Raw genomic sequence first — 22,409 nt, 5'->3', positions numbered from 1 at the left:
TTTTTTTAAAAAATGAAATCCATGAATGCCTACTTGTTCCCAATATGTTTTTTTTCTTTTTACTGTGTAGTGTGAATGGGTATGTTACCTATAATAAAGACAATTCTTATAAAAGCATTTTTTTTAAAGTCCAAGGGAAGGATATTTTGTTAGGAGCTTATGGATGTACATATGTCATGATACTGGACCTCTACATATACTTTTTTTATTTTGGCTAAAGTCAATAAAAATCCTGTCATACAAACAAATGAAAACAAGTCAAGTTGCTGTTGCCATATAATGCAGCACATTCAAGCTTTGTAAATGTTTTCCTCTCCTAATTATTAATCAATTAGAAGCGAATAAGGTGAAGGGAGGGGGAGTGAAATCAGCCTTAAGTGTATCATTGTACAAACATGTGCACTGTACTGTTTTATTAAGGCACTGAAGAAGATAAGCTTGAAAGTGTCACCAGCATATCCACAGCATCATTTCCCCCCCTCATAGACATAAATGCTATGTTCAGCTGTTTTGCTCTTTCAAGCCTAATCAGGGCTGGGCAATAATAATCTACTAGACGGTTTTGTTTTTCTGCTGAGTTACCTAGCTGTTGAGTTTCCTTTCCTGCCAAGTGTACTACACTTTGCATTTTTTCCTCCAAATTCTGTTAACTGTTGGTGTCCTCCCTCCAATATAAGCCTGCCCTCCTCAGATTAATGGTGGGGATTGAACGAGCTGGTGAGGCCCACACAGGGAGCCAGTTCTGTAGATATATATTTTTTAACTTCTTTAAACAGCTGATACCTTTACCATATTACAACCTGCTTCTGATCCTCCTCTCACTTTCAAAGCAGTTTGCCGTGCAGCATGGCGGGGCGCCATTTGAGAAAAACAAGCCTAAAAGCCACTTGGGCTTACAGAACCATTTGTGTTTGATATGGGGGGCGCGTGCGGTTCTGTATCCTGGCCAACATATTTTCCTATTGAAACAGAAGGGGGGAAAGAAATCAGCTAGCTAATTCAATGAGTATTTATGTGCATGTTTGCATGCTTATTTTGCTGTGTTTTCACAGCATCAGCGCGACATTCATTTAATATTTTAAACTAAGGTGTTTGGTTTTTGCAATGTTGGCATTTTGCGGCCGCTGAATTATGAAACTCACATTTCTTGTTGAGAACGCAATGAGATTGCATAGGATGCAGCCTCTTTTTGAGCAACAGAGGGCAGTCTGCAGTTTTAAAAGATTCGGCAGCTGTCTTAGAGGGCTGAATGTAGCTCTGACAGGCTGAGGTTGTAGAAGAGCAAGATTCAACAACAAACAGAAGCATGCAGACTGGTCAATCTATAATTTATTGGAAACATTACTGATCTTTGCAATAACATCTAATACATGAATGAAAGAGAACCCCATCATTTGAAGAAAAAAAAGCCACACCAGATACCAGAGACAGTTATGTCTGTAAAATACACATCATTATTTTTCAGCCAGATATTTGCTTGCTTTGAAATTATCAGCATTCAGCTGATGGACACTTAATGAAACCGTGTTCAAAAATGCCCTAATTTATTCTGTGCTGTATTAACATATATCTGAATGTTTATCTTCAGACTTTTTAATGTGACACAAATGATACTAAGTAACTTACTTGCATACATTGCTTGATGATATGTTGACTATTCCAGAGCTACTACATTAGTGACAAAAATACCATAATAATTGCAATAGAGAAAGCCATTGTCTCTTCCCTTCATTACTAATATGATCTTTTCAATCATATTAGTTGTGGCAGATCAAAGTGGGAAAATAGCCTTTTTTTAAAAAAAGGAGCAAAACTAAATGTTAGGATACTTGTTCAGCAAATGCTGAAGTATAAATACTTCTAACTTGTTATCTCATAGAAAATTTTGCCACCAATTAGAATGATACCAGGACAGTGGAAGCGATGTGGGTCCAACTGCTTTTAACAAAGTAATCACGTGGGATTATTTCTTGCACAGTAGCGTTTAGCAAACATGATAATGTCAACTGGTTTGATGAAAAAATGAACTCAGTGTTTGATTTGACATTAACAGAATGCCATTGTTTCTCCATTAATGATACCTGTTAAAGTTATGCAAAAGATATATAAAGTGACAGAGGGCAGAGCAATCCTAACAAGGCAAATATGCTGGTGTATCACCTTAACTGCTTGTGTCCAGCAGGTCTGTGGCTGGAGTTGGGGGTCAGTGTTCTGCCCTTCCATTGACTCCTAAGGGACGGGTTGACTTCTAGCTGTATTTTTGATGATGTAAGTTACATCAAGTTCTGTGGGTGGACTCAGTGAATGACGGAAATTAGGGTGCAGTGCAATTTTGTTTATGCCTCACCCCCAACACAACAATTCCCCACCCTTGTGCCACTGTACATGGGTGTAGCTAACGCGACCAGGGCTCTCTATCACCAGGTGTAAAGATAGGGGGAAGCACAGTGGAGAGATATTCCACATAGCCTAACCTCTCCCAGTTGACTTTTTTGGAAGTTCAGATTGCACTATAATTCAAATGAAATTGAAAGTATCCTAACATACATTTAGGAAGCTCATATTGGATGTTACAGACACAGCTCCCGCAAGCAGCAGGAAAGGTTCCCTATGAGGAAAGATCACATAACGTTTAGTTGGGGCTTTTTAATAGCAGCTTTAGGAGACTGACTTAATTTTCAGTGGGAACATGGCAGGAGTCAAAGGGTTAACCGCTTCCACAGTTCTGATATGGATCCCACCCCCTTCTATTTTTTTTAGGGAAAGGTGCCAGCAAACACCATAAACTTAACAAGTGTTTAGTTTGATGATAATGCATAGGAACAGTATCTTTTCTTTGTGTAATAAAGTATTTCAAGACACTGAAACACAGGGCATTACAGTGGTACCTCGGGTTAAGTACTTAATTTGTTCCGGAGGTCTGTTCTTAACCTGAAACTGTTCTTAACCTGAATCACCACTTTAGCTAATGGGGCCTTCTGCTGCTGCTGCGCCCTCGGAGCACAATTTCTGTTCTCATCCTGAAGCAAAGTTCTTAACCTGAAGCACTATTTCTGAGTTAGCGGAGTCTGTAACCTGAAGCGTATGTAACCCGAGGTACCACTGTATTGACAGTTTATCTTCCTTATTCTTTTGGCCTTCTACAGCAAGGCAGTAGAGGAACTCACATTGTATCTTTCAAAGCCCTCGGAAGAAATGGCATTCCTAGCAAGTTTGAAAACACACACATACAACTTAAGAGTGGTAGGTCAAAGTTATTAGCAAGTCTTTCAATGTAATCATTTCAATGAGAGCTATTCCCACTGGCTGGAATATAAGCAATGCAGTTCCAATCTGTTAAGAAGTGGGATAGGACGTTTCTTTCAAATTATAGACCTATAAACTTAACCAACATTGTGCCTAATTTATGCTCCAACTATTTACTTCTCAAACCTGAGAGTTGAGCAGATCCTGATTATCTTTTTGGTTTTTGCTGAGGAGCAGGCTGGAATCAGAGGTGCCCATTCAACCATGGGGTGGGTCACTCATTTGCTCATGAATTTGTGACAGTAAATAATGTTCTTTTGTTCGTCATAGATCTGGCCACTTTTGACATTACCGGGGCATTAGAAAGTGCCACTTTTAATTGGATTTAAATAAAAATTTGAAATGTCAATAGCTTCCACTAATTAAAATTCTTTACTTCACCATTTGTTACATCTTATTCCACTGGATTTTGAACAAATTCCGTATCTGTGACCCAGGTTGTTAAGCAAGGATGTAAACCTGCTTGATTTAATGTTGTTCATTTATTATATTGTTATGAGTTTGGGGGCGGCGGGGAGTAGGCAGTATGCTGGATCCAGCAAGTGTTAAAATCTAAAACAAGGATTAAAATTCCTGGAATATTCAGGCTAACTTCCTGGTGCGATGGTAGCCTATGAGCCTTAATGAAACAATGGAAGTGGTTCTGTGCCAGACAAAAAAACTGCTTGCTGGTAGTTAGAAAGACAAAGACCAGAGTTGAAAGTTGAGTCATGTGAGCAGGAAGGAAGAAGCTCAAAGCAAGACAGTAGGCTGGGACAGCAGAGGGTCAGAGCCATGCCTCATTTCTGTTTGAATGTGCTTGTCATTGCCTTCCCCCATAGGATGGACATTGCCTAGGGAGAGTTCCATGGGCCAGGCAGAGGCCTGGGGGGCCAACCACATTTGGCCCATGCGCTGCAAGTTCCCCAACTTTGGTCAGAAGACATGGTGACAGAGTGATGTAGCCCCATGCTGCTCTCTTTGATAATCTAATTATCTTTCCTTGCTGAGGCTTATGTCATCTTGGTGCTGAGTCATGAATTAGACACAGTTAACTGGCATCCATACCAGGTTGGAGTGGGTGGAGCATTCATCTTGGACTCTTTATTGACTCCAATGGGTGTGTATTAATTATAACATCTATTTTGCTGGTGTTCTTCTGACAAAGGAAGCAGAGGTTGGATAACCATCTGTGATGGATGCTTTAACTCAGGGGTAGGCAACCTAAGGCTCGTGGGCCGGATCCGGCCCAATCGCCTTCTAAATCTGGCCCGCGGACAGTCCAGGAATCAGCGTGTTTTTACATGAGTAGAATGTGTCCTTTTATTTAAAATGCATTCCTGGGTTATTTGTGGGCCATAGGAATTCGTTCATTTCCCCCCCCCCCAATATAGTCTGGCCCACCACATGGTCTGAGGGATGGTGGACTGGCCCACAGCTGAAAAAGGTTGCTGACCCCTGCTTTAGCAGCGGGTTGGACTAGATTACCCTTGCAGTCCCTTCCAACTGTAATTCTATGATTCTATGAAACACGATCTAGCCCTGCTGAAGGCTTGGTAACCAACTAATCTGGCTATTTCCTTACTTCCCCAGCATGCCCATCTTCATTTTCTCCCCTTACAATGACAATCCTATCATTGTCCAGTCAGCGAACTGAGGACAGGCTTGCACTGTCAAAACAGATATGCACACAACCACTAACATTTAGCAGACTTGCGTGAAATTGCCCCAAATTTACCCAAACATCCATAAGATACTAAACAAGCCTCACTAAGCCCTTTATTGCTCACCTGCCTAGTAGACGCTAAAAGCTGTTTTCCTTGCTTTTGCACATAGATTTGCCAGCAGCTGTTTCAACATTTATAAACACTATTCCTCCTGATTGCCAAATAACCATAAATTCATTTATGCATATTTTTGTATTGCAGGCGTAAAAATAATTACATGTCTGATTAAATCCACTTATGCCTTCATGTCTTACTAAATCTCTAATAGATATAAATTGTTGAAATGCATTGCATCGGAACACATAAATATTACGGGTGCAGCCTAGTTTATCTTTACTATGGTCTGAAGCACAAACAATGAATGGAAATTGTTATATTCACACCATTTCTTTCAAACTGGGGCCTCAGTATTTGCCCTCATGATAGTGTGATGCTCCAGGTCAATCATTGAGGAAGACCATTCCTTATCAAAAAGTTAAGTTATTCTCTCACAAAGCAGCACATATATTAATAAAGAGAAGACACATAGCGCACTTCAGTGAGTAAAGGACTTTTTATGGTATGAAGGCATCCATTGTATATTTTCCTTGTCCCTACATCAATGTTATTCTAAATCACAGCACAGTACAATCCTAGTTCCCTTGAAGTGATCCTGCTTCCTTCAGCAGAAGCAGAATCTGACCCATACTATTTAATGATGTGTTCAAATCTATCCCTAATATTGAATCAGGCAAATATCACTGCAATGCTTGGTAATGGTTTGACTACTATTAATTCATTTGGTATTCATTGTGTTAGCACTTATCATAATGAATTCATTTGGTATTCATCTGAATGTCGTACGTATTCCGGGTGATACTGCAATTTAGTATTAATTGATATACTACCTAATTTCCCCTACAAAGGAAAAAATTGTGCTCTGCTCATGAAATACACTCTTTTAACATTTTATAGTGGTAATAATGATGAGATTGAGATACCTAATTCATATATTGGACATTATTCTTTTATGGTAATGCCAAATCAATGTTAGAATACATAATATGGTGCAGAATTACCATAAGGAGTGTGTGTGTGTGTGTAACAAGATAAAACAATTTGCTTTAACCTTTAAAAGTGCTTTCATCAACAGGTGAGCACAATAAACGAGTTGCATGGTACTATGTGTTTTATATCCTCTCTGGAGTCATGGTTTCAGTTTTCAGCTGAAGGCGAGGGGAAATCACAGCTTTGGTTCTAGAATTCAGGCAGCTGATTGGTTCTGAGTAGACCTCAAGATGCACAGGTCTTGAAGAAAAACAGGAGAGAAGGGCTACCCATTTTAGAGATTTTAATTCTTTATATGAAGCTTAGGTTTCAGCATCATTACGCCTCTCCCTCCAGGCAACCCCCATGTGCATGAAATTAGGCTGAGGGGCATGTGTCCCTCAGACCACAGGTTGCTGACTGATTTCGGTGATGTATGTAAGGTTGTGAAATAAACTAGAAACTGACTTCTCTCTGTGTGCTAGACATATATTTGTTTTGTTCTCTGCTGAATGTGTGTAAGGGAGTGATTGCATCAGTGTGGACAAGGACAGTGTGGTCAGCCAGACCCACAACCCTAAATCCCTCTGCGTCAGGGCTGGCTCAGCAAACAAAAACCTTCTCTGAAGAGTTCCCACAAAGATAGACTGGTTGCTGTAAATGTAAAAGAGATGAATATTCAAAGGGAAGTATAGGTTTAATTGATTTCCTATATCTGCACAGTGAAAACTCAAACATGATGAATGAAATGAATTGTTAGATCTGATATGTGATTTGGAGCATAATGGAGTTTGAAAGCGTAACCTGCAACCAGGTGACTTAACTTTTGAGGTATTTGTCATGGATGTTGGTGTAATAAGCAAGTCACCTCATCAGAATTGGGCATTTGAGCAGGGAAAGAAACAATTCTTTGTTTGTCCATGGGAGAAGAGGGTTGAGGGTCACAAACCAGCGGCAATACAGTAACTGTGCAGGCCCATTGAATTATAGCAAGATGTTTTTTAGGGGTGTGCATGCGGTGGAACAGTTCTTAGTGGGTTGTACACAAGGTCTCCATGCATCCACTCTCCTTGGTATGCTCAATTTAAAGGCTAAAATGAGTCCTATATGTATATGCCAACATACTTTTCAGTCCATAATTATTTCAAAGAATGGTCCAAAGTCAATTTAATCTGCTAGTGCACAAGAGAAGTTTGCTTCAAACTCCTGGTCTTTTATTAGCCGTTATTTCTCTAAGCAGGTAAATTTGGGTAAGTAGGCTCCAGTGAGTGATCTTTCATTTCCTTGAGATAGAGAGCAGAATTGGTCAGTGTGGTTCTGAAGCTTTCCTTTCCATGGCAAAATAAAGGGAAGCTTTGTAGCCATCATTAAATACATTCACTCTAAGATTTACTGTGGTAATCGTGACAAAGCAAATGGCTGTTTCTTTGGCAGCAAAAGAGTTTTAAGAAGACAGTAGGCATTGTTGTTGTTTGCCTTGCAAATTATAAAATACCTCAAAAATTACATGGTGTCAAACCGTGTGACATAGATTACAAAAATAATATATAGCTCTGAGTTTTATTAAGAAAATTACACCAGATTAACTCTTAGTATCCTGAGACACGATAGCATATCTTAAACTTTATTATTACATAGGAATGGTATTTTGTTAGAAGTATGAATTTTTGGAAAGCAAAATATGGGGTGGAGGTGGGGAGAGCAAGCTAAATTGTAGGGGGTTGGATATATTTTCTCATTTAAAGTAATTGTTGATCTTAAATTCAGCTAATTTATGAAGCTAATTGAATTTTTACTTATTTACTCAGAAGCTGCCCTATACCAGATCAGACTATTTCTTCACCAGTATTCTCTAATCTGATTGGCTGTTGATTTCCAGAGTCTCAGGCAGAGGCCCTTCCTTGTTACCTTCTATCTCTCGGGTGGGAAACCTTTTGCTCCAAGGCCATACCTTTTATCTCTGCCACCCGAGCAGGCCAACTTTGACCAGTTCTCCCATCCACTTGCCAGTCACTTGACATCAATATCAGCCAACGTGCAGGATGTTCAACAATGCTTTGTGCAGTTTTTGCAGTTTTAATTGTAGACCCTGCTCCCTCCCTGCCCCCAAACAGAAGCCTTTAATCAAGGAAAGTTGTCTGGAATACATGGTTGTAACACCATGAACAAATTTTCCAGAAAAGGCCTAATTCTGACATTGTAATTTTTTAAAAAAAATATACTACAGTGGTACCTCTGGTTACATACTTAATTCGTTCCGGAGGTCCGTACTTAACCTGAACTTTATCTAATGGGGCCTCCTGCTGCTGCTGCGCCGCCGGAACATAATTTCTGTTCTCATCCTGAAGCAAAGTTCTTAACCTGAAGCACTATTTCTGGGTTAGCGGAGTCTGTAACCTGAAGCGTATGTAACCCGAGGTACCACTGTATCCTCATATCATAATAATCAACGTATGCACTTGTTATCCCGCTTGCTTGGAACATGTGTCTCTACACACACCTGCAAACTATGTCTTTGTGTTCAGGGATTAAGCCCTTCTGGAACACAAATGACTTTGGGGTGGGGTGAGAACCATTTTCCACTGCAACCCCTGGCTCTATTCTGCTAGAAGTTAGGCTACCGTCTGTGCAGTGCTGCCTGTATATAATACGGCACATTAGCTGATGATTCAGTAAAATTGGTCCTTTACTGAGTGTCCTCTCAAATTTCTGTGTCAGACAGCTGGAAGGTTTTCAAGCATGTTTCCAGTTGTGAGTAATACTGAGCATCAAGCATGCTCCTAAGTGTCTCTTTGTGGCAATACTTGTAGATTTAAGTGGTATTAATTAGAAGCTAGTGTTCATAGTGGAGGCGTATATGAGGCAATAAATACCTTTTGTGGGTGACTGAAGGCCACAGAGCCGTGAATCCAAGGTGTTTGATAACCAGAAATGCTGTTTATTACAAGTGAGACACAATATGGTGGCCCAAAGCCTTAGTGCTTGATGTAGCCTTAGAGAGAAAGGGATCAGACTGGGGCAAAACTCTAAAGAATATTTTAAAACCTACTTAATGGTTTGCTAATTGCAGGCAATATCACAGGACATATCAAAGAGCAGCTGCTTAAAGCTGTAGCACTCCATGTAGATCCATACTAAGTTTTTTTTTTAAAAAAAACTAAAATAAAATGTAAAACAAATAATAGAGCACCAGCAGTGAAAAGTATACATTTACCTGCCTTGAATCTCAATCCAAAATAGCTTATCTGCCTGTATTGTGCAACTGTCCATTGCTAAAACGTGGTTAATAATAGCCTTCCTTATATGGATGGCAGGGGTACCAACTTGAATAAAATATTGGGAGGGCCCAGGTAAGCTCAAACCTACATAATCAATCACAAGATGCAGCACAGGCACACTATCTGAATGGCAGTGCCTATTAACTTTGTGGGGGCAGCCCCCTTAAATATTTTATTGGCGGGGCTGAAGGGACCTTGGCCTCCTAGGAGTTGGATTGTATGATAATAATAATGATACTACTACTACTACTACTACTAATAATAATAATAATTTTATTTATATCCCGCCCTCCCCAGCCATAACCGGACTCAGGGTGGCTAACATCAAAATATAAATACATTAAAACTTAATATCCTGCAATCGACTGAAATACAGATTAAAATCGGATTAAAATCAAATAAGATCAGAAGGCAACCAGCAAATTATGACTATAGGGGTTGGGAACCTTAGGTACTCACCAGGCTCAGCTATTTATATGAGCCGGTGAGAGGAGTTAGAGAGGCCTCTTATATACAGTGGTACCTCGGGATGCGAACGGGATCCGTTTCGGAGCCCCGTTCGCATCCTGAACAAAACATAAGACGTGATGGCACGTCTGCGCATGCGTGGGTCACATTTTGTCGCTTCTGCACATGACATCATTTTGAGCGTCTGTGCATGCACACACTCTGTTACTTCCGGGTTGCCACGGAGCTCAACCCGAAAGCACTCAACCTGAAGCACATTCAACCCGAGGTATGACTGTATAGGGCTTTGTAGGAGGAGAGGGGTCAGACTGGGCCCTGACCAAAGACCTGGTGGAACAGCTCCATCTTACAGGCCCTGTGGAAAGATGTCAAGATGATGGGTGGTGTAAGGTCAAACACAATTTAAATTAGGTGTCCAGAACCTGTGGCCTGCCAAATATTGTTGGACTTCATCAGCCTCAACCAGCATGGCCAACGATCAGAGCTGATTAGCGATGTGATCCAGCGACACCTGAAGTGTTGCAAGCGTTCCCACCACAGATAGGAAGCATGTGCTTGCTGTCCTTTCCTCCAACCAGATTCCAGCAGGATTCAAATGTCACACAGACTAGTAAAGTAGCTTAAGCTGACAGCAAGTAACTTGCCAAGTTATCTTAATTAGTGATGAATTCACTAATTCAAACTTCTCTTCTAGCCATGGTCAGAATATCAAAAGGTTGGCAGGAGCTGGGTACAGAGCATCGGGAGCTCATCACCGTCACATGGATTTGAACCACTGACCTTACGATCAGCAAGCCCAAGAGCCTCAGTAGTTAAGACCACAGTGCCACCCGTGTTCCTTAAGTGGTGTGTTGAAAGCACACCAGTGAAAGTAGATAAATAGGTACTGCTGCAGCGGGAAGGTAAATGGCATTTCCATGCACTCTGGCACTCATCATGGTGTCCCGTTGTGCCAGAAGCATTTTAGTCATGCTGGCCACATTTTAGTCATGCTGGCCACATGACCTGGAAAGGTGTCTGTGGACAAACGCCGGCTCCCTCGGCCTGAAAAATGAGATGAGTGCCACACCCCATAGTCGAATTTGACTGGACGTATCCATCCAGGGGTCCTTTACACCTTTACCTTTCAACAGAAGGAGATTTGAGAAATACGTACTGTAAAGAGCGTAAAATCCTTGATTTTAGAATATTTTTTAGAATATTCATAGAGCACTAGAAATCCCAAACCTGTATTACAATATGGGCTAGGGTAAGGTATTAAAATTTCCAACTTGCCTGTCACCCTTTACCAACAATAATGTGAATTTGTGCTCACAGTTCAAGACATCGGGAAGGCCAAGTATAAAGTCTGTTTTCCCCGTTTCAGATGTGCATAGCCTGGGGCATTGTGTTGCAATCTAACGCCACTTGTTGCAACAGATATTTTAAAGACAACCCTGCTATTCTCTGACCTTGGAGATCCTACAGGAAATTGGAAGTGCAAACACCCAGTTTTGCATAAAAGCAGCATCAGCTATGATGCATATTGGCATCTATTCCAGCCACAAGAACATAACCACAAAACAGGAAAAAAGGATCAATATTGCTTGGAAATGAGGATGCTAAGTAAAAGTAGCTGTGGCTGTGCTTGTTTTGTTTAAAAACAAACAAAATGAGTCATCTATTGAAGATTGTAATGAAAGGTTTTTTGTTTTTTGAAAAGATAGTCCAGACTTGCTAGCAAGTGAAAAGGTAATATTACCTGCTCTCAGCATAAAATGCACACCAACAAATAAGCAAACAACAATCCCCACTTAGTTGTTTTTTCCCCTTTAGGTGACACATTCTGCTTTGAGAGAATTTAATCTTAAAAGACTGTGACCCGTAATAAAAAGGTATGTCACCAAAGGTAATCTACATATGCAGAGAAATAGCATCCTGGAGCCCTTGTACTCTGGAAGCAAGTAGAACCGATGGAGAATGGTAAGTAACGCTTTACTTGATCTTCACTTCTATAGCTTGGAAAGTAACAGAATAGTTATAAAGTCCAATTAAATAACACAAGAGTCGAACTGAAGGCATAGACTTAGCCTGGGGGCAGAAAACAGGCAACACATTCTTTCTATATGGTTTCTTCTTTCATTTTTCCTGTGAAGGGAAACGAAATATTTTCTAAGTGCATCAGAGTTGTTCCAGCTGCAGCAACTGAACCATTTAAAAATCCTAACTTGCAGTCGGAGAAGGTGTTCAGCTGTTTATAGAAAGGCATAACATCTCAATCCACAAAATAGTTTGCTGGAATGGTAACATTTCCCTTGACTGGCACCCAGTTTTAATATACTATCGGGTATTAAGGCAAATTTAAATCATTGGAACCTCTTTTCATGTAATATGCTTAGGTTTGGGGACTAATTCTGATATACACCTTTGTAAGCATGGATTCTTATGCTTTCACTTAGAACTGAACTCCAGATTGGCTTAATTTTGCAGCCTCTTATTCAATGGCTTTTTGTAATATGCTTACCCACATCAGTGGTTACAGCAGCCATAGGTGAAAATACATAGTGTGACATTTCACATATAATGCCAAATTGTGGCTTTCCTCTACAAGAATAATCATGGAAGGAGCCTTGGACTTCTGTACTCCATCTCTTTCTTCCCCAGCTCCAATAATAATAATAATAATAATAATAATAATAATAATAATAATAATAATAATAATAATATCTATGTCTATCTCTATATCATCTATATCTATATCTATCTCCTGCCATCTGGCTGGGTTTCCCCAGGCACTCTGGGCGGCTCCCAACAGAATATTAAAAACACGATAAAACATCAAACATTAAAAACTTCCCTAAACACGGCTGCCTTCAGATGTCTTCTAAAAGTCAGATAGTTTTTTATTTCCTGGACATCTGATGGGAGGGTGTTCCTCATATCCCCAGAATAATAGTAACTTCCTGTTTTTTGGCAATCCACAGGTTACCATTACTTCTAAACCAGTAAACCATGGCTTGTGCTTCCCCTACAAACCAGGATTGCAAACCAGGGTTTACTGAAAATTGGAAAGTAACTAATTATCCTAAGTGTGAGTGGGAAGGAAGGAACAAGCCCGAGTTTCCTTTAAGGCTCAGACTCAGTTACAGCCGAATGAGACACCTGTGATTGTGAACCTAGTACAGAATAGTGGTTGTACACAAAACTCTGAACTGAAAACCCCAAGTTAAAATTTCTAGCCAGTCATGAACTATAGGTTGTTCTTTGGAAAGCTCCTCTTTTGTAGTTTCTCACCCCAGTGGCAATACAGGGCTACCTTATGCAGATATCATAAAGATTGCTGAGATACGTAGATGAAAAACCGAAAATGTAAGGAAAATGCTACATATATATTTAGGATGGGACCATAAAGCATATATTCTGTGCCTAATGGAGCTTTGAGCATTATTTTCTCAACCAGCAGTGCCCTGTGCCAAGCTGCTTTTGAAAAGTGGAGAAGGAGATTTCAGAAATAGATTGTGATAAGGCATAGGGATGTGCTGCTCAAAGAAAAACATTCAACAATCCCACTGGGCATGGTTGTTAACAGTGGGGCTGAAGGCGGTATTAGATGAAAGGAAAAAATGACTAAGGAAGAAAGAATAATTTACTAAGGAAGAAAGAATAATCTAGCAGAGCATGCCAGAATACTAGAAAGGTAAACGGTTTTCTTTAACCATTCTTACCATGTATTCTTTCTTGCTTTCCTGTTCCTGTTTGGAAATTTCCTAAGAAATTTCCCAAGATGTGCATTTACAAGGCATATGAAGCCTATGTTGACTAAAACTAAACAAAACACAGTATAAGTTTAGTAATCACTGGACCAAGAGCATTTACCTGCTTTAGATTACTTACTATAATAGAATAATCATATCTATTTGTATGTTTTATTTGATCTGATGATTTTTTTATGTTTAAAAAGATTTAAAACATTTTATAATATCTTTACGACCAACAGAGAGCATCTCATTTAATTTTTGTGTAGGAAAAGCACCCCGTAATTCCATATTCCCCATCCAAATAATCATTTGCACATTTTTTTCTGTCAGCTGTAACACCGAGGTTATTCTGTGATGACTTAATTTGCAGATATTTCTGTAGAACGTGCTGCTTATTTCAATATGCTTTTGACTTCCTAAGAAACTATCAAATTCAGCTCTGAGACTGGTGTTATTCCCTTAGGGAGTCCCAAATGAATTTGAATTTTCCAAGGGCTTCATGCACCATTTGTTGTTTATTCCTTTGTAATAGTATTATTTCCATTATGATAATAGGATTATGTTCATCATAACATGTGTTGTCTTCCATAGCGTAACCTCACCTTTTCCCCCAGGAAAAGAGAGAATGTGAAAAGCTTAACAGGTTTCGAGTGAAATACAGTCCTGTGGTCATAAAGTTTTAATGTATGTTTCGTGCAAGTTGGTATATGGTATTTAAACAGTATATAATGGTAATAAAAAATGTTGTAAACTGCATTTGAATACATGCAATATATGATTTAAGAAAAAGCCGCTCATTCCGTTAATATTTTACTCCAACTAAGTACAATGAATTAATTGCATTACACTGAAGCTGTTCTGCTAGGTACAATGCCATTTAAATCATAATATTGTGGACAGTACCTCTCAGAGGAAAACACTGTGATTCTGATATTAGCATCATTTTCTGAAACTGAGCTGATGCAGCAGCTGTTATATCTCGACATGTTTTCTTAGTGTAGCAGACCTTAAGATTAGTTATTACAACTATAGGTTTCATTGGCATGATACTGGCTAAACTGTGAGAATTTCAATATTTAACTGGACTTTGGGCTATGCAGGAAATCCATTAGGTAAGTAATGAAAGATCTCCTAGATCTTCCCTTGCCCCACCTGGCTGTGCAACACCTTAATAGAAAAACAGTGTCATTTATGTGTGTGTTTATCTAAGAATCATTCAATCAAGATAGAGAGCGTTTTTCCATGTGGCTCTGGTGCCGCAAGCAGAACTTGCACTTTATGGTACAGCTGGAGAGACTTGTGTGTTGCTTTGGAACATAGCAGTGTGCGTGGTTGAATGGTTTCTACATAGGTCAGAAATGGGGGGGATAATGTGTAAGTGTGGGAAGAGATGAAGGGCATAGCAAAAAGCCATTCACTGTGGAACCATCTACAGTTATGGCCTGTTGTCACTCAGGATATTTGCAGTGGCAAGTAGCATTATGGGATGAATATGTCTTTCTTGCTGGTGCACTCTGTATGAATTGCATTTCTTTTGGGCTGAAGCCCATTCACTCTCAAATTTAATGTTGCTTTTAACCAGGAGTAGGCAAACTAAGGCCCGGGGGTTGGATCCGGCTCAATCGCCTTCTAAATCCGGCCTGCGGACGCTCCGGGAATCAGCGTGATTTTACATGAGTAGAATGTGTCCTTTTATTTAAAAGGCATCTATGGGTTATTTGTGGGGCCTGCCTGGTGTTTTTACATGAGAAGAATGTGTGCTTGTATTTAAAATGCATCTCTGGGTTATTTGTAGGGCACAGGAATTCGTTCTTTTCTCTCTCTCCAAAATATGGTCCAGCCCACCACATGGTCTGAGAGATGGTGGACCGGCCCACGGCTGAAAAAGGTTGCTGACCCCTGCTCTTAACCCTCCTTCAACTGTACTTCGCATTTCAGTAGTTACATCTGTGGCCAATTCACGATTAGAGAAAAGGGACATTGCAGCAAAATATGCATGCAAGCTAATATGATACAAAAATGAATAGCTGCGACTATTTTGTGTGCTGTACGGAACCAAAATTATTCCACAAGTTGGGCAGACTATGAACTCTAAAGCAACTTTACAATCCTAAAGCTGTTTTGATGGAACAAACCACAACTGTTACAGATACTAGCTGGGTACACTTGTGCAGGTGGATAATAAGCATGTATAATTAGATGAAAGATACATAATGGTTTGTTGTTGGTTACGCATTTACAACAGCTGACGATATGCTTAATGTGTAGTTCACAAATTAAGACAATTACTTATGGCTCCACGGTTAACCAGGAGGATTCCTTATGGACTGTAGCACAAAAACACTCTGTACCTCTGTATGAGGTAGATTCCCAGTGCTGTCTGTAATTTGACCTCCAGCTATCAGTTTTACCCAAAGACATTAAAAAAAACCCATCGTGAATTGTAGGTGGCATGTTTTTAGCCATCTAGTAGAAAGCATTTTAACTCTCGCCATATCCAAAGTAAAAGCTTTATGTTTCATCTGAAATGTTAGTATTCAATAATAGGTTTGCATGGAAAATATCTGGTATTTTGCATTTTTCCATTTGTGTTAGGGGTTTAGTCAAATGTGAATTAATTTTTCTTTCCATTCTTCACTTTACATATAATTAAAAAATATAAAGATATCAGCTACATACATACTTGCTTCAGATTCACTGCATTGTACCTAACATACTTTTGTGCATCTATGACCATTTGCACTTGAAGAATGGAAATATCCAACTCCAAGAAGAGTTTCAAAGCAAGTTTTTTCCCCTAGGGCACTGTTTTATTTTTGATATTTTATTTAAAGGCTTTTGGGTTTCATTTTTCATTCTCTTCCACATTGTAAAACTCCTTTACAATTCAGTCAAGCTAATATACAAAAAATAATGGTGCCAAAATGCAAGATTTTATTTAGGAGCTTCCTAAGTGCAGAGAGCCAAGCTCAGACCTTGCAGAAAATTGGGCCTAGCTTGCAGTGATACCCCTTCCTGTAGTAACCTGGGGAACCAATGGCCGAGAAGACTGGAGTTGAACGTTTTAGATGTGGTAGAAGTGACTTTCAAGGCCTGGAACTTTCCAGAAAGTCTCCTTGTCTGTTTACATCAGGGAGCGCACGGAAACGCCGTTTACCTTCCCGCCGGAACGGTTCCTATTTATCTACTTGCACTTTGATGTGCTTTCAAACTGCTAGGTTGGCAGGAGCTGGGACCGAGCAACGGGAGCTCACCCTGTCACAGGGATTCGAACCGCCGACCTTCTGATCGGCAAGCCCTAGGCTCTGTGGTTTAACCCACAGCGCCACCTGCGTCCCTATAGTAGTAATATTAGTAATAATAAATAATAAGTTTGTTATTTATAGCCTGCCCATCTGGCTGCATTGCCCCAGCCAGTAGAGCTTACTAATGAATTCTGCTCTTAATCGTTTGCCATTATTGTATTTTAAATAATTGGGTTGCCCTTCAATATTCCTAGGGCAGTTTGCAAATTATAATACAGTCGTACCTTGGAAGTCAAAAAGCTTAGTTCCTGAACATTTTGGCTCCCGAACGTCGCAAATCTGGAAGTGACTATTCTAGTTTTCAAACTATTTTTGGAAGCCGAAGGTCTGACGGGGCTTCCAATTGGCTGCAAGAGCTTCCTGCAGCCAATCATAAGCTGTGATTTGGTTTTGAAAGTCGAACGGATTTCCGGAACGGATTCTGTTCGACTTCCAAGGTACAACTGAAATGAAATACAAACAACTGTAAAAGCGAAAGAACAGTATATAAGAGTAACAGAAAATAATATGAAAGATTTTAAATGCCTTTTAAAAAAAAATTCCACGTGATGAAAAGACCTCAGAGTTCAAACCGGCAAACCTCCCTGGCAAGATCTTTCCACAGTCAGGGTGACACCACTGAGAAGTTTGGTGTGAAATGTGTGCCTTATAGGAAGTCCTATGAATTTGTCATGAAGAGGAACTTTGTTTTAAAACAAAATAAAATAAAACCTTCCACTAGCACCTTAGAGACCAACTAAGTTTGTTATTGGTATGAGCTTTCGTGTGCATGCACACTTCTTCAGATACTTCAGATTCTTCAGTTTTTAAACGTTTCTCTTGGCAACACTATAAACATTTCCCAATTCTATCCTGGTTGGTTTTTTTAAAAAGAAAGTATCGCACCAGAGTAGATCCTACTTTAGTAGCAGATGTGGAGCTATCAGGGTTCGATAAGCATTTTTGCATAAATTATAGCATAAGCAAAGTTAATCATTATGTACAGGTGGTATGCCACCTGTTTAATTCAGTCTGGAACGGATCTGAATGTGGCGAAGCAAACTGAAGAACCCCCCCCACAATTAAAGTTGTACTTATCAGCCAAGTGAGCACAAATAACAATTCCGTTTTGTTTATATCTGAAGAGACTTTGTGCAAAAAAAGAGAGAGAGGCTCATCTTCAGCAATGTCTTTAATATCTCACCTGTGGAGCTATACAGTTACGCTGAGATTGACAGATGGTATCCACCCTTGTCTAGTAAGAATTTTGTTGGCAGCATAAATCGAGGGCATTTAATAGCGTGTGATATTTTAGCTTTAAGTCTCAAGAAATGTGTACTTAACCTCATCAATAATTGCTAATATGATGGAAAGGCTTTATAAAGCCAAATAATAGGTTATCAAATGAAACCTATTTTGTGAAGAAATATGCTCCTTACTAAAACAGACCTTGAGACCTTTGCTAGCAGGTATACTGGAATCCCAATTTTGCTTGTGTTCTATTAACATAATGGTTTTTGACTCTGTCAATGTGCAAAATTTAAGAAGTAAAAGAGAAACTAGCAGACAAGGGGAAAGGTGGGGTGGAAATGTTCAGAAGACACCTCCGCTGGCAAGTGGGGAAATTATGCGTTGAAAACAAATTTTTGTATACATAATGATGCACTGGTGGTGCAGTGCCAAAACAGATTTGCTTCTCTCCTTCTTTAATTAATATTCATTCTGTGAAATATGGATAGTTTGAGGAGTAAGAAATGAACAATGCAGGTGGGGTGTGCGTGTCAGTTTGTGTATGTAAATTCAGACATACGATGGATGGATAGATTTACCTATGTAGTGACAAACTCTATTTGGGAGTACTGCTGCAAAGTTCTAACCTGCCCCCCCCCAATAATGATGGGCTTTTAAAACAGCCAGGCTAATATGCAAGAGAAAATCACCATGTGTATAACACCAACAATTATTTTTAACCTCTCCTAAATTCCTGGCCACTTTGCATTGGTTTAAAACACTCAATTTACACCATCAACAGACTGTTGCGACTAAGGGGACCCACAATAAACACAATAGGTAGGGAAGGTCTATTTTAAGGCCTGGGATTGCTCTTCTTGTCCCAGCCAATGTTAGGGGTTTTCCCTGTTTATCAAGGCTTGAAACCGTTTCCCAGAAAGTGTGAAAATCCAAGCAATTTAGGAAGTCTCTTGCATAAAATTCCCCTAAATGTCCTTTGATACTGGGAGCCATTGTATCCTAGCCTGACTGTCTGACTTGGACATAGTTCAGTTGGTTAAAGCAATGTGCTGCTAATGCCAAGGTTGCAGGTTTGATTCCCGTTTTTTTTTTATTAAGTTCAAATCAGTATACCCCTTTGCTCAAAACTTAGCACTCCACAGATATTCCTGAGTTGTCCCATTTAAAGAGAAAGGTATTTTAAGACTGCAGTCACTGGCAAACCTAGGGCCGCAGCTCAGTGGTAGAACATCTGCTTTGAATCTCCCAGCATCTCCTGGTTGGTTTAGGGAAAAAATTGTATCTGAAACATTGGCGTGCTGCTGCCAGTCAAGGTCAATAACACTGAGTTAGATGGAATAGCAGTCTGACAGTATAAGACCACTTCCTATGTTCCTATGTAATACAATGGACATTGTGCCATGCTTTCTAGGAAAACATGGAGAGGTTGGGTAAAACACAGAGATAACATAACCTCCAACATTTATCTGATGAAAATATTTCCTTAATAATAATAATACCCTACCCAACTGACTGGGTAGCCCCAGCCACTCTGGGCAGCTTCCAACATATATAAAAACATAATACAACATTAAACATTTTTTAAAAAACTACTTCCCCATACAGGACTGCCTTCAGATGTCTTCTCAAGGTTGTATTGTTACTTATCTCCTTGGCTTGAGGGGGTTACATAACTCCATACCCTCCAACATTTTTCTGATGAAAATAGGGGCGCCCAGAGCCTAGGGCTTGCTGATCAGAAGGTCGGCGGTTTGAATCCCCGCGACGGGGTGAGCTCCCGTTGCTCGGTCCCTGCTCCTGCCAACCTAGCAGTTCGAAAGCACGTCAAAGTGCAAGTAGATAAATAGGTACCGCTCCGGCGGGAAGGTATACAGTGTTTCTGTGCGCTGCTCTGGTTCGCCAGAAGCGGCTTAGTCATGCTGGCCACATGACCCAGAAGCTGTACGCCGGCTCCCTCAGCCAGTAAAGTGAGATGAGCGCCACAACCCCAGAGTCGTCCGTGACTGGACCTAATGGTCAGGGGTCCCTTTACCTTTAAGGGAAAGTGGGACATTCCAGGATCAAATCAGAAACTGGGATGGCTTCTCTAAATCCAAGACTGCTCCTGGAAAATAGGGACACTTAGAGGGTCTGAGATAACTAAGAATATGGCCAAGGAATGTGGCACTTGTCTACGTGATTGTCATCTTAGCGCTTCCTATTTCTCCCATCATTGCTTCTTGTCTGTCTAAATATTAACAGGTGAGTTTGCTTGCTCATTCATAGATAACCAGAACACACTTCTCCAGAAGTGGTTATTTAGCATGGAGACCTGTTTAATTGAAATCACAAATGTGACTAAGTTCCTGCTATGATGTGATCTGACATAAATGATCATAGGAAAAAATTGCCTCTTGCTGATCCCCACTATCTTACATCTCAACTTGCTGCAAGATTGAGGCAAACGGCACCAATTTACTGCTCCCAACTGCATGATAATGGACACTTTGCGGTGCACTCTCCCTTCATTACTGTACAGGTCAGGGCTGTTAACAAGGGGCTCTTGCCACTTCTGACAGATAGTCACTACCAAGATGAATGGCAGTAGCCACATGACCACTTAAGACTCTGCTTTCACTTTCCAGCACCTTTAGAGCACTTACTTTAAAAAAACACAACACCCTCAGCTTATTTTTTAACTCTTTATTAACTAGGAGGATCAATAGAATTCTGTTCAAACTGACCTATAATTCTTTTAAAATTTAATTGAACAGAAAGCTCCACGTACATCTTCTCATTTCTCTCAAGCCTGTAATAATAGATTTGTTTAAATGGTGGAATTAAAAGCAACGCATGCTATGTTACCTAAGAATTACTTGATATTTTACTGATGGCAGAATGACACACTGCATGTAGTGCCATTATTGTTTTTAGGGACAGGTTTGTTTTTAATGGAATGCAGCCACTGAGGCTGCAATTTGAAGGGAGAAACTATGGGGGATGGGGATAAGGGCTTATTAACCTTTCCCCTTGGGCTATTTTCCTGCCAAAAATACACACCAACTGCTTTTACCTCAGTTCAGGAGATGGTATGGGGATTCATATATTCCCCCCAATGGATGTAAAAGCACTATGTGTGTGTGTTTGTGATGTTTAGGATGTGTATACACGGTATGTTTAAAGCACATGGCTCCCACCAAAGAATCCTAGGAACTGTAGTTTGCCCCTCACAGAACTACATGTCCCATCACCCTTAACAAACCTCAGTTTCCAAAATTATTTGCTGAGAAGAAATGTTAAGAAGCCCCTCTCCTTGGTTCCAGCCCCCTCTTTCATATTTCACACTCAACAGTGACATTTGTGGGGTAAATCAGCTTCTTATAACTAACATGCTTAACTCTAATTCGTGCATGAAGAGGTTAAGTCCATAGAGTAAACTGTCCTGTCAGGCTTAGCTAGGTCACACCCGCTCACATGGGGAGGAAGGGTTACCAAATTCTTCATTCTCTCTCTTTCCTGCCACGTGAACTGACCAATAAGGATGTATGGGCTGGTTGCTCCAAGCCCAGACCGCATGGCTTAAGCAAGCAATCTTTGTTTTTCTATACAAATAGTTTAGAAACCTTTGCCATTTTTGAAACTAAGTTGTAGTGGCTGTCTTTTCTTGCTGCTGTATGGAAAAGCACATGAATCTGACCTTTGAAGAGTTTGTAAGTAAACCATTTTTAACTTATCAAACATGCTAAGGGAAATGAGTAGCCTTTGAAGCGATTAAGAGGAGGATATTTTAAAGGTCTAGCAGTCTATATTTACACTCTTTACTTTGCTGCATGCTTTGTGATTTTAAATCTCTCTCACCAAAGAGTACTTGCCCCAAACCTGGATCTAGGCATCCATGGAATTCTCCTTTTATTCTTCAACAACCAACCAACCAACCAACCAACCAACCAACCAACCAACCAACCAGTGATATTCTGTACCAAACAAAAGTTTGATCAAAAAGAATAATGAACCTAATATCTACTTCCATCAAGTGTCTTTCTCTTTGCCAGTGTTTTTTCACAAATGAGTGTAAGCAACTGAATATATTAGAATTAATTTTTCTGTTTTGCATTTCCAGTTGCTATACTTTAATTCATAGGCTATATTATAGCAACTATCAGCTCACAGGCAGAATATGGTGCAGGAAAGGCTGCAGAGTTAGCTCTCAGGGCAACACTGAGCAGGCAGCAAATTGATACTTGCTTATTTTATTTTTATTGTGTTTTTACTCCCAAGAAGAGATGCTTGTGGGATTTCCTGACTTACTTTTGATACTGTGTCGCTTAACTTGGGGAGGATCACCATTTTCTGCCTCAGGCAACAAAATAACTT

At 40.0% G+C, this 22,409-nt stretch overlaps 1 long non-coding RNA gene across 1 annotated transcript in view; it reads left to right on the top strand.

The window, feature by feature from the left end:
* The first annotated feature begins 2,965 nt into the window (after nt 1-2,965).
* The window catches only part of LOC310690113, a 53,209-nt gene continuing 33,765 nt past the window's right edge, over nt 2,966-22,409 (top strand). Inside the window, exons 1-2 of the long non-coding RNA XR_014517916.1 lie at nt 2,966-3,243; nt 11,600-11,746. This is a non-coding gene — a long non-coding RNA (uncharacterized lncRNA). The remainder of the gene's footprint in view (nt 3,244-11,599; nt 11,747-22,409) is intronic.

Source organism: Podarcis liolepis, assembly GCF_965112155.1.
Source record: "Podarcis liolepis genome assembly, chromosome: 12".
NCBI lineage: Eukaryota > Metazoa > Chordata > Lepidosauria > Squamata > Lacertidae > Podarcis > Podarcis liolepis.
Note: the sequence above shows the minus strand (reverse complement) of the source record. Positions and strands in the feature narration are given on the sequence as shown.